The 13,985-nt window shown below is 43.2% G+C and overlaps 1 pseudogene; it reads right to left on the bottom strand.

Moving 5' to 3' along the window:
• Nucleotides 1-11,991: 11,991 nt before the first annotated feature.
• LOC135277643 (U6 spliceosomal RNA) lies at nt 11,992-12,089 on the bottom strand (annotated as a pseudogene).
• Between the last annotated feature and the right edge of the window lie 1,896 nt (nt 12,090-13,985).

Genomic DNA, 13,985 nt, shown 5'->3' with positions numbered 1-13,985 from the left:
TCAAATGCACAATAGGAGATGGTCAGGCTCCAGGGTCTCTACTCTTCACTGCTTTACTCTGCTGCCCGTATGACGTGCAATCTAGTTTACACCATACAGCTTATCATCTTCAGTTTATGGCCCCTTCCTTGTTTCCACCTTGCTATTCAGGAGGGCCCTTAAGCCTGCCTAGATTCCTTGAGCTGTAGAGGCAGGACAGTGAGAGGGAGGCAGTTACTTCTCTGGTCTAATTCCAGTTTCCTGAGGGTACATGCCTTCCCTGAATGATCAACATCAAAAATGTCCAGCCCTTCATGGAAGACACTACCCCCCCATAGATGAGTCCCTGAGCTTATGATTTCAAAAGGAAATCCTTATCAGAATACAACAGAATAAGGACATAGTTTCATTACAGAGTTACAATAATAAAAGTAGTTCTTTATTAAGCTGCATGAGGTACTTTGTATTAGTATCAGTATTCCTGTTTTACAGATAAAAATACTGCATCTTCACATAAATGTCTGGCTTAAAGCTCACAGCCAGTAAATAAGAGAGCTGGCTAGGAATCTAGTTCTGATTTCAGAGTCACTCTGTTTTATTTGTTTGTTTAAGACAAAGTCTTGCTCTGTTGCCCAAGCTGGAGCTCAATCTCACTGCAGCGTCAACCTCCCAGTCTCAAGTCATCCTCCCACTCAGCCTCCTGGGTAGCTGGGACTACTTGTGGGCTAACCAGGATTAACCATGCCCAGCTAATCTTTTATTTTTTTGTAAAGATGGGGTCTCCCTATGTTGCCCTGACTGGTTTTGAACTCCTGACCTCAAGCAATCCTCCTACTTCAGCCTCCCAAAGCGCTGAGAATTATAGGCATGAGCCACTGGGCCTGGCCATCACCATGTTTTTCTGCTTCTTTATAAAATAAGATATTGTTAGATCCTTTTAATAACCCAAATATTTAGAGAAGAATGTTAAGGGCAAACATTCTCCAGAGAATGAGTCACCTCTCGCTCTGCTTTGCTTTCTTTTTTACTGCTTCAAAATATCAACCCAAGCGTCTGGCAGAGACTCTTAGAGACTTTAAAGAAACCAGATAATGACACGTACTCTGTCCTTGTCTGGAAAGACAAAGAGTGAAACGAACCGTCTGGCCAAATGCTGGCTTTTGGAAGGCAGGAGCGCAGGCAGCATTGACACTTCCGCCGTGACCTCGTAGCGGGCTCTCACCTTCATTCTTCTCTTTGCTTCCCGCCTTTCTGCAGCTCTACGTTTCAGGCCTCTCAGTCAAGACAGCGACATTTAATTGTGTTAAATTCTTGGCCCTGGACGCGATCATTTTCAGCACCGAAGCTCGTTCAAGCTTTCCAGGGAGACCTGGCGCAGAAAGCCCAGATGGGAGCGTTTGTGGGCAGTTTGCAACCACAGCTCTTAAAGCGTTTGGAAAAATCACACCCTGGCCCCGTTTCTCTCAAAAGCACGCATTTCTTTCTGTTTCTCTTTAAAACAGACTTTGACACAGCAAGTCACTATTTAACTCATTACTTAAACACTTCTTGTCCCAAGCAGCATTTTTCAGGCACACTTATTACCAAGCAATAAGTCTCTGGTCTATATTCATTGAAAATAAGACCTTCAAGATGAAGGATGGTAGCTGATCCAAAGATTTAATACGTGTTTATGATTGCTCACACAACCTCTTCCTCCTCATGTGTAAAAATAGAGGAAAAGTGTAAAAATATGCTGTTCATTGATGGTGGAATGTTTTGTTAGTTTCAGCTCCAAAAATAAATCTTTGAAATTAGGTTTCATTTATGTTAACATTTATATCAGGAGATAATATAGAAGAACAAATAAATGGTCTTAGGAGGTAAAGGGGTCCAGGATTGAATCTCAGTCCACTACTCATTAGCTAGAAGACTTTGGACACGGTACTTCCTCTCTGTAACGTCAGTTTCCCCATCTGTAAAATGGAGATAAGAAGATGATTCGGCAATTTTTTTTTTTTGAGACAGTCTCACTCTGTCACTGAGACTAGAGTGCAGTGGTGCAATCTCGGCTCACTGAAACCTCTGCCTTCTGGGTTCAAGCAATTCTCATGCCTCAGCCTCCCAGGTAACAGGAATTACAAGTGTGTGCTGCCACCAGGCCTGGCTAATTTTGTATTTTTAGTAGAGACAGGATTTCTCCATGTTGGTCACGCTGATCTCAAACTCCCGACCTCAGATGATCTACCCGCCTTGGCCTCCCAAAGTGCGGGGATTACAGGCGTGAGCCACCACCACAGTCTCATGTATTTTTATTTTATTTTTTCTATTTAAAGAGTTTTACTTCTGAACTATGGGGAAAGAAATAGGATAATACAATTAGCAAGCAGAAATATTGTAAAGGTTCTAGAATTTTAGAAAATTTTTACAAACATGGTTCCTGATGCAGAAAGTTCTTGAGTTCCTCTGAGATGGTAAGAGGGTATGCCTGGCACATGGCACGTGTGCCTCCTCTGTCACCCAGCCATTCCCATCCTGCCAGGGCTAGAATTCATTTTCCTTCCCAGAGTTTCCCCAGATGAATGGTAGTTCATGAGGCTCTCATAGGACAAAGGAAAAATAGCCTGGGTCTGAATAAACAGTTATAGATACATGTATACAGTATGTGGATTTTTATTTTTATTTTATTATTTTTTTGAGACAGAGTCTCGTTCTTTCGCCCAGGCTGGAGTGCAGTGTGCAGTCTCGACTCACTGCAACCTCCACCTCCTGTATTCAAGCGATTCTCCTGCCTCAGCCTCCCAAGTAGCTGGGATTACAGGCGCCCACCACCACGCCCGGCTAATTTATGTATTTTTAGGAGACACGGGGTTTCGCCATGTTGGCCAGGCTGGTCTCAAACTCCTGACCTCAGGTGATCTGCCCGCCTCGGCCTCCCGAAGTGTTAGGATTATAGGTGTGAGCCACTGCATCCAGCAGTATGTGGATTTTTAAATTGCAAAACACAATCAACAAGCAGATAAGTAGTAAAAAGTGAATTCGTACTATGTTTTATATTACGGCAATTACAATACTATTTTGAGCTTCAAAATTGAGCAGAAGGCCGAGCACGGTGGCTCACGCCTGTAATCCCAACACTTTGGGAGGCCGAGGCGGGTGGATCACTTGAGGTCAGGAGTTCAAGATCAGCCTGGCCGACATGGTGAAACCCTGTCTCTAAAATAAAAAATTAAAAAAAAAAAATTGAGCAGAAAATTCAACAGACATAGTAGCTCATGCCTTCTTTGGGAGGCTGAGAGGCAGGAGGATTGCTTGAAGCCAGGAGTTTGAGGTTAATGATCTTGCTGTGTGACAGAGTGAAACTCTGTTTGTTTGTTTGTTTTGAGACACAGTCTCGCTCTGTCACCCAGGCTGGAGTACAATGGCGTAATCCCAGCTCACTGCAACCTCCACCTCCCGGGTTCAAGCTATTCTCCTGCCTCAGCCTCCCAAGTAGCTGGGATTACAGGCGCATGCCACCACACTCAGCTAATTTTTGTATTTTTAGTAGATACAGGGTTTCACCATGTTGGTCAGGCTGATCTCAAACTCCTGACCTTGTGGTTCGCCCGCCTCAGCCTCCCAAAGTTCTGGAATTACAGGTGTAAGCCACCCCGCCTGGCTTGAAACCTTGTATCTTATATTTTTAAAAGGTTACTGTATAGGTGGGACAAGGGAAATAAATCGAGCAGAAAATGACTCAATGCAGTACCTGACCTTGACCGTGTAGGCCTGGAGTATGGCCACTTACACTTAATACAATGCTTCAGAATAACAGTCCGTTGAGACTAAACATTCTCATGAGTTGGAAGCTAACTCCTTGTAAAGTTCCACATTACCTAGTAACTGCCCTAGAACAAGCATCTGCAACCCCATTCTCAACAGAGAACATCACTAAGCAATGCACTGCAAACATATGACGGTAAAAAATCTTCAAGGTTTTGTGGGCTTTTCTTTATATTCTTCCCCCACCCTTACCCCCCGCCGCTTTTTTTTCAGGTCAGCTATATTTTCAAGGAGGTAAGGGAAGGTGTGAGATCTGGAAATGAATAGTGGTGACAGGAGAGAGAGGTTAGAAAAGGAAGTTATTTTTAGGAAGGCTTGGATGGAAGGGAAAAGTCAGTTGCATTTGGGGCATGGAGCTGGGGAAGTGAAGCCGAGGGACAGCTAGTTAACTGTTGAAGGGTTGACTTCATTCTCCAGTCCCTCTCATTTCTTTTTTTTTTTTTTTTTTTTTTTTTTTTGAGATGGAGTCTGGCTCTGTCATCCAGACCGGAGTGCCGTGGCATGATCTCAGCTCACTGCAACCTCCGCCTCCTGGTTTCAAGCGATTCTCCTGCCTCAGCCTCCCGAGTAGCTGGGACTACAAGCATTTGCCACCACGCCTGGCTAATTTTTGCATTTTTAGTAGAGACAGGGTTTCTTTTCTTTTTTTTTTTTTAAGACGAGTTTTCACCATGTTGGTCAGGCTGGTCTTGAACTCCCGACCCCAGGTGATCCTCCCACTTTGGCCTCCAAAGTGCTTGGATGACAGGCATGAGCCACCACGCCTGGCCTGAGACAAGGTTTCACCATGTTGACCAGGATGATCTCAATCTCTTGACCTTGTGATCCACCCGCCTCGGCCTCCCAAAGTGCTGGGATTATAAGCGTGAGCTGCCGCGCTGGTCTTTTCTTTTTACATATTTGTAATTGTTCCTCAACAAGTAGTCAAAGGAAGGCAGGCACAAACTCCTGGGGGCTCTTGTTCATTTCAGCCTCCCTCTCCATTCTTGGAGGGGGATTATTCACTCAGCATTCGGAAAATGCTTCTGGAGCACCTACTTACTAGGTACACAACTATCTTCTAGAATCTTCTAGGTGCCACATGGAGCACACAAATATGAGAGCTGCTTCAGTGGTTGCTGAGGTCCTTTTGGAGCTGGTAAAAATGACCCACAAACTTGAAATACTCACCCGCCAACGCTACACCCTCCTTCCGATGGTGCACAGCACAGACCTTCACCATGCCCACAGCACACCCAGCAATGGCTTGTATCTACCTGTTTTGAAGATTATCAACTGACAAAAAAAAAAAAAAAGAAAGAAAGAAAATTATCAACTGACAATCCAAAATGCCGTAGAATGTCATCAGAATAGACTAATAGTGTCTTTCCCAGGAGACAAGTGGGGGGTTATTCCTATTTTGAAAGAGCAAGGGACTATGGATTTAAGCAATTTGGCTAAGTTTATTCACTAAGTTATTTTATTTCGGTGCCTTAAGTGGGTCTCAAGGCCTTTGAATTCATAGACTCTAAGTAGAATATTAACTAGAAATGTCATACTAGTTATGGCTCATTTCAAACCAAATAACTAAACCTAGTACTTCATTTTTTGGCCTTGATTTAAAAACTTTTTCATGTTGTTATATGATTAGGAAAAATACCATTTTTTTAGAGATATAACCAATAATTTAATACTTTAAAAAATTAATGGTAGGCCGGGTGCGGTGGCTCATGCCTGTAATCCCAGCACTTTGGGAGGCCGAGGCGGGTGGATCACGAGGTCAAGAGATCGAGACCATCCTGGTCAACATGGTGAAACCCCATCTCTACTAATACAAAAAATTAGCTGGGCATGGTGGCGCGTGCCTGTAATCCCAGCTACTCAGGAGGCTGAGGCAGGAGAATTGCCTGAACCCAGGAGGCGGAGGTTGCGGTGAGCCGAGATCGCGCCATTGCACTCCAGCCTGGGTATCAAGAGCGAAACTCCGTCTCAAAAAAAAAAAAAAAAAATTAATGGTAACAAACACAAAATCTTCCCTGAATGATCTTAAAAAAAAACCATGCCTGTGCAGAATTGAAGCTCATGTATAGCTTCTTTTTTTTTTTTTTTTTTTTTTTTGATAGAGTCTCACTCTGTCGCCAGGTTAAAGTGCAGTGGTGCGATCTCGGCTCACTGCAATCTCTGCCTCCTGGGTTCAAGTGATTCTCTTGCCTCAGCCTCATGAGTAGCTGGGATTACAGGTGCACGCAACCACGCCTGGCTAATTTTTGTATTTTTGGTAGCGACAGGGTTTCACCATGTTGGCTAGGATGGTCTTGAACTCCTGAACTCGTGATCCACCCACCTCGGCCTCCCAAAGTGCTGGGATTATAGGCGTGAGTCACCATGCCCGGCCATGTATAGCTTCTTTTTAACGGCTTTCTCTTTAAAATTTGAGTGCTCAAAAGACTGTGACCCTGTCTTTCTTTGTATTATTATTTTTTAATGATCACTTTAACAATGAACAGCATGACAGGAAAGCCGGGACCCTAGACTCCTGCATTTTATTTCTGTTTTTGCTCCAGTTTCACTTAGGAATGTTAGACCTGTATGCTTCCATTTCTTTAAAATGGGTTTGACGTTTTTACCACTTAACACTTTCGCTTTGAAATCTTAGGATAATCATTGTCCTATTTTCCATAAGTATCGCCTAGTGATAACACTAATATAATTTGAGGATCGAAAAGGTTAAATAGGATCACTGTCTTGATAACGTTAAGGGCAAACTTCACTCCGATCCAGGCCTCAGACAGCCACGTGCCCTCCAGGTCTACTGTACTTTTCTGTCTTTACTAAACCATAATTGGGCCAAACAGTCCAACCCTGGCGGATCCTGGTCCTTCATGCTTCCTAACAGTCCGTAGCAAAACACTACTGCTAAAATGAAGTAGATGAGAGATCTCAGCTAGACGCAATCCTGTCTTTAAAGAGGACTATGCCTCAATATCATTCTATCTTTGTTTCTATCATTAGATTTTATTTTCAGAGCACTTTTAGGTTTACAAAATAATTAAACAAAAGGTAGAGCTCCCCTATGCCTCCTTTCTGCCTGCCTCCCCGCCAGTTTCCCCTACTATTAACATTTTAAATTAGTGTAGGCCAGGCACTTTGGCGCACGCCTGTAATCCCAGCACTTTGGGAGGCCAAGGCGGGTGATCACGAGGTCAGGAGTTTGAGATCAGCCAGGCCAACATGGCGAAACCCCATGTCTAATAAAAATACAAAAAATCAGCCAGACATCGTGCCATGCACTTGTAATCCCAGCTATGCGGGAGGTAATCCCAGCTATGCGGGAGGCTGAGGCAGGAGAATCACTTGAAACCAGGAGACAGAGGTTGCAGCGAGCCAAGATCACAACATTGCACTCCAGCCTGGGTGACAGAGTGAGATCCCCCTCTCAGAAAAAAATTAAATAAATAAATCAATAAATAAATCAGTGTAATCTCATTCTTTCAATTCTATCATACACACACACACACAGACACACACACGTATGTGTGGGTGCGGTATTGAACTTCAGGTCTCAGGCAATCCTCCCACTTCAGCCTCCTGCGTAGGTGGGACTACAGGCACACACACCACTGAATCCAGTTTATTTGATAATATTTAAATAATTAGAGACAGCTATTGCTTTGGCAAACAAGAAAATAAGTATTTTAGTGAGCTTAAGCAGTCAGACTTATTAGCTACCAACGGAAGAATTACTTTGACACCATTTATACCCAAACTAACCTTACTGTATTTGATAGGAATGCTTATATGTAAATAGCTGTGCAGCTAGTTGGGGGCATGATTTGCAATCGAGCATGGTAAAGAAAGCACTCGACTGGCAACGCTAACCTGTAGACTGAGGTTCCGCTCCTGTCTCTTCCCTCACTTCATGACTTTGGCTGAATCTCTTAACTCTGTGGAATTCTGGGTTGGATTAGAAAATCTAAAAGAGACTTTTCCAGTTCAAAATGTTATTAACTGATTAATCCCTTGTTTTCCAAAGTGAGTGGAAGGCTATTTTATGCAGCTGACAATTTCTATTTATATATATATAGTTGTTTTTATTTTAAAGTATATTTAAAAATCTGCCTCAAACTCAGATTTCACAAGTATCATTGCTTAAGATGAAACTACATTTAAAAAATTGCTCCATTTATGTCAAATTAAAGAAAATGTTGGTATCTAATAGTACAAGTAACATGGACCTGACAAAAATCAGAAGTAAAGGGTGGCGAGGTGCAGTGGCTTACACACATAATCCCAGCGCTTTGGGAGGCCAAGGCAGTAGGGTGGCTTGAGACCAGGAGTTTGAGGCTGCAGTGAGTATGATCGTGCCACCACACTCCAGCCTGGGAGGAGACCGAGAGAGAGAGAGAAAAAAAAGATGCAAAGTGTATTAGTTCATTCTCGAATTGCTGTAAAGAACTACCCAAGACTGGATAATGTATAAAGAAAAGAGGTTTTGGCCGGGCGTGGTGGCTCACACCTGTAATCCAAGCACTTTGGAGGCCAAGGCGGGCGGATCACCTGAGGTCGGGGGTTCAAGACCAGCCTGACCCACATGGTGAAACCCCGTCTTTAAAAAAAAAAAGAAAGAAAAGAAGTTTAATTGTCTCACAGTCCCACAGGCTGTACAGGAAGCACGGCTGAGGAGGCCTCAGGAAATTCACAATCATGGTAGAAGGTGGAAGGGAAGCAGACACGTGTTACAAGGCTGGAGAAAGGGGAAGAGGGAGCACGGGGAGGTGCTACACACCTTGAAACAACCAGATCTCGTGAGAACTCACTATCGTGAGAACTCACTATCACGAGAACAGCAAGGGGGAAATCCACTCCCATGATCCAGTCACCTCCCACCAAGACCCTCCTCCAACATGGGGGCTTACAATTCCACACAGGATTTGGGCATGGGTGCAAATCCAAACCTTATCATAATGTATAACTGAAAAACATTCAGCAAATACTGGATTAATTAATACATTAATCCATCCAAGACATCCGTCTCCATGTCAAAGACAGCTGTATCCCAGAACTCTTTTTTTAAACCTAAATAATTTGCCTCGATTAATGAACAAGTACCTTAGAATTTACAAGTGAAAGAAAGCACAATAAGAAAAGTATTAGGTTGGTGTAAAAGTAATTGCTGTTTTGCTGTTAAAAGTAATGGCAAAAACCGCAGTTATTTTTGCACCAACGTAATACGCTATCAGAGAAAAGCTTTCAAGTTAAGTAGCACAGACTTCGAGAGCAATTACATCTGATTCCAAAATACCCCCAACTTTCCCTGAAATTACACAAAGCCAACAGGGCCAATTTGCAAATAAACAGAAGGGATGACTTAACGTTTTTCAGGCTATAACCATTTCCTCATATTATTTGGCATATGTAATCTGACATATTAACCATCAATTTATCCAAGTATTCAAGTTCATTAATAGCTCTTTCCTAAGCAAAATGCTGTCATGATTCTATCTTTAGATAAAATCTATCTTATTATCTTATTCTCTGCAGCACCAACTGGCCTTCCATCTGGGAGGAGGGTAGAAATTTGTTTTTAAACGTTTTTCATTATTTATTTATTTATTTTATTGAGAGAGGAGTCTCACTATGTTGCCCTGGCTGGTGCCAAACTCCTGTGCTCAAGGGATCCTCCTGCCTTAGGCCCCAAAGTGCTGGGATTACAGGTGCACTCCACCATGCCCATCTTGGAAATTTGACTCTTATTTTCACATGAGATTTCCCTCCCTTACCTCAAGTATCTTTTTTTTGCGGGGGGGGTCTCACTCTGTTGCCCAGGCTGGAGTGCAATGGTGCAAGCTCAGCTCACTGAAACCTCCGCCTCCCAAGTTCAAGCGATTCTACTGCTTCAGCCTCCCGAGTAGCTGGGACTATAGGCGCCCACCACCACACTCAGCTACTTTTCGTATTTTTTGTAGCGATGGGGTTTCACCATATTGGCCAGCCTGGTCTCAAACTCCTGATCTTGTGATCTGCCCACCTCCATCTCCCAAAGTGCTGGGATTACAGGTATGAGCCACCACACCCACCCAGCCACCTCAAGTATCTAAAGCTTGTGGTCTTTATGTAATCCACATGTGAACCATGTAAGGCCAAAAAGAATAATGGGTCTTATTCATCCTTATAAGCCACATACCTTTGTTGAATGTTGGAAACAAATACCATTGAGCCACAAATTTAGATAACTTAATTATGGATAAACCATGATCCACTTCTGCTAAATATATACTTAAGATACCGGTTATTTGCAAGTTTCATATGTCCAGTTTTCTGGATTTTTCCATGTTCTAACCATAAGAAGTCAGAAGGCAAAGAATTTGACACATATGTCTCAGTTCTGCTACGTGAGGTATAATACAGTGCTGTATCCCCTCAGCTCTTTCAGAGAGGGGACAGAGGCACTGCACTTAAACAATTATTTCTGTGGTATTCCAAGCTGTCATTTCAATACCGGCTATTTAATGCAATGTCCTGTATTCAAAGATTCCTTTACTAACCTCCTATTTAAGTTCAGGCAGTCATCAGTGATGTATGTTGATTGTTTCTTTGTCAGAAAGCAAAACCTTTTTTTTTTCCCTTAGCTCCTGGGAAAATCAGTTCTCAATTACAGTAATAGGATTAACTCAAGTATTTAGTAATATCTGATGCCTCAGTTACTTTTAGAAAATGGTAATAGCGGGTCGGGCGCAGTGGCTCAGGCCTGTAATCCCAGCACTTTGGGAGGCCGAGGCAGGTGGATCATGAGGTCAGAAGTTCAAGACCAGCCTGGCCAACATGGTGAAACCCTGTCTCTAAATAAATAAAAATAAAAATTTTTTTTAAATGAACAAAAAAAAAAGAAGAAAGAAAATGGTAATAGCTAATGTTTAGAATCCTATGTGCTAAAGTTGTAGCTAGCATATAGGACTTTCACAGTCACAATGACTCTATGAAGTGTATACTATGACATTTTAGAACACTGTGACCTGGAGAAGTGAGACTTCTTGTCCAAACACCCACAGTATGGGCTGGGCGCAGTGGCTCACGCCTGTAATCCCAGCACTTTGGGAGGCCGAGGCGGGTGGATCACGAGGTCAAGAGATCGAGACCATCCTGGTCAACATGGTGAAACCCGGTCTCTACTAAAAATACAAAAAATTAGCTGGGCATGGTGGCGCGTGCCTGTAATCCCAGCTACTCCGGAGGCTGAGGCAGGAGAATTGCTTGAACCCAGGAGGCGGAGGTTGCAGTGAGCCGAGATCGCACCATTGCACTCCAGCCTGGGTAACAAGAGTGAAACTCCGTCTCAAAAAAAAAAAATACACCCACAGTATTGACCAAACACAAGTAGCCTGACTCCAAAATCGGCACTACTAACCAGTCTCCTGTGCTTTTATCCTCGCTTACGCTTCTTCACATGGTGTTTTACAAATAAATACCTTTCAAGCTTTTTTTATTTTTATTTTTTGAGATGGAGTCTTGCTCTGTCGCCAGACTGGAGTGCAGTGGCGCAATCTCGTCTCACTGTAATCTCTGCCTCCTGGGTTCAAGCGATTCTTCCGCCTCAGCCTCCCGAGTAGCTGGGACCACAGGCGTGTGCCACCATGCCCGGCTAATTTTTGTATTTTTAGTAGAGACGGGGTTTCACCATGTTGGCCAGGATGGTCTTGATCTCTTGACCTCGTGATTTGCCTGCCTCGGCCTCCCAGGGATTGCTTGTAATCCTCAGGGATTACAGGCCTAAGCCACCGCATCCAGTCAGCTTTTTTTTTTTTTTTAAGGACAAAGTTATTGCTCCTAAATTATCGATTGTGTCATAAGTCTTTCTGTAGGCTCTTTTGGTGTTATTTTGGTGGGTTTTTAAAAATTATTTTTATTATTTTTTAAAAATTATTTTTATTATTTTTAAGACAGAGTCTTGCTCTGTCGCCCAGGCTGGATTGCAGTGGTGAGGTCTCAGCTCACTGCAAACTCTGCCTCCCGGGTTCAAATGATTCTCCTGCCTTAGCCTCCTGAGTAGCTGGGATTACAGGCATGTGCCAACATGCCCAGCTAATTTTGTATTTTTAGTAGAGACAGGTTTCACCATGTTGGCCAGGCTGGTCTCAAACTCCTGACCTTAGATGATCCGCCCACCTCGGCCTCCCAAAGTGCTAAGATTACAGGCGTGAGCCACCACCCCCGGCCTGTTTTGGTGTTTTTAAAAATATGGAACGCTTCATGAATTCATGTGTCATCCTTGCTCAGGGACCACGCTGATCTTCTCCGGATGGTTCTTCTTTTATATTTATGATGTATCTGCTTTTATGTTTGTATCTTATGGAAAGGTTTGTTTGATGTGATGTGCCATTACTTCAATTTATAATAGACATCGCTCAGTCATTCTCTTCTTCAAGTACATGGAATAAGATTATGTGATTTAAGGATACACATTTCATGGCTTCCTCCCTAAATAGTCACACCCACAGCTGAAGCACCCACCCTAGCAACTGAGAGAAAAGTAATTGTGTGCTCTGAACCACAGTTTAAAAGTGGGAGGCTGAATGAGAACCTAAGCTCCATGCCTTTCCTGAGTCCTTGGCACAGTGATTGCAGTTTTATCTGGCATACCAGCTCTGGGGGTTTCAAATGGCAGAATGGCAGCATTTACCCAACTTTCCAAGGCTGCCACTGTACGTTTACTGAGCACAGAGGGAATCGTCATGAAGGTGGCTTCTGTCCCCATCCTTTCTAGTTAGTTATCTACCAGTCTGTCGCCCAGGCTGGAGTGCAGTGGCACCATCTTGGCTCACTGCAACCTCTGCCTCCTGGGTTGGAGCAAGTCTCCTGCCTCAGCCTCCCGAGTAGCTGGGATTACAGGTCTGCGTCACCACACCCTGCTAATTTTTGTACTTTTAGTAGAGACGGGGGTTTCACTATGTTGGCCAGGCTGGTCTCGAACTCTTGACCTCAGATGATCCACCCACCTTGGCCTCCCAGAGTGCTGGGATTACAGGTGTGAGTCACAGCACCCGGCCTGCACCCCAAATATTTTAAACATTTACCAGCCTCTCTTTTCCACCTAAAAATGCTAAGAAACTGCATATTGTGTAGTGCATCTAGTATGCATTAATAAGGACCAAAAGCTCAGCCTTCATGGGTTTGTAAATGGTGCTATTACAGATAAATAGGAAGGTGTCCCTTAGTTTATTTATTTGCATGAATATATATACATATATGCACATATGCATGTGTGTGTGCTTTCTGCTATAAAGGAAGAACAGAACAAAGCTGAAATGGAGGTTGGATGATCTCATCCAGAGCATCCCCTGCTCATGCCTGCGCTTCCTTTTCTCTTTGCAATCACTCCTTTCCATGTTGTCCGCTGCTCTCCACGACTCAGTATCTTAGATTGAATTTCTGCTCTTGCTATGTTTAGAATCTATTTTTAACTTGGCCAACTGATTTACTACGGAACCATGTGAGTGTTGCTATTTTCAAATACATAATAGTTGTCCCCAGAACCCACTAAAAACTCCATAGAGAAAGCATTGTATGCCTGCCTCAGGCTGTGGTGCGTTCTCCAGAATGTAGGGTGATGATTTCAAAACAAAGTAAGCATTTACTGAGTTCCTAATGTATATCAGGAAACAGGCTGGGTGCGTATTTATGTTTTCTTAGTTAGTCCTCAAAAAAATCCTGTGTCGGTAGAGACTTCTTGCCTGATCAAGCACATCGTAACCCTGCATGCAAGTATGAAGGTCTGTACTGCGTGCAGAGATCGTGGGTATTCAGGCCAATCCATCCTGAATTCAGATGCTGTCTTTGCCACTTGTTAGCTATGTGGACTTGAGCAAATTACTTACCCTCTCTGAGGCTCAGCTCTTTCATTTGTCAAATAAGAACAATGATACTTCCTTGCCGATGCTATAAAGAAATATTAACAGAGTTGATGTAGTATATTAGACGCTTCTACAGAATCTGGCACAAGCGGCAACACAGGATAAAAAGTAGTTACTGCTATTTTTTTTTATTATTCTGAGATTTTTTTCATGTTCTTGAAAAGAAAAAAAAATTCAGAGAGTTTGGAAGATGCAGGTGAAACTAACGTGTCGTTAAAGGGTCACTACGCTGCTCCTAGAACTCTTTGACCTGGGCAGTTTCAATCTGAGCAGCTGGAAGCTGCAATAATCCAATGTGGCTTTGGAACAACTGCC

Source organism: Aotus nancymaae, unplaced genomic scaffold (genome assembly GCF_030222135.1).
Source record: "Aotus nancymaae isolate 86718 unplaced genomic scaffold, 86718_ANA_hifiasm-v0.15.2.pri h1tg000032l_0, whole genome shotgun sequence".
Taxonomy (NCBI): Eukaryota; Metazoa; Chordata; class Mammalia; order Primates; family Aotidae; genus Aotus; species Aotus nancymaae.
This window is presented reverse-complemented; position numbering and strand designations above follow the sequence as displayed.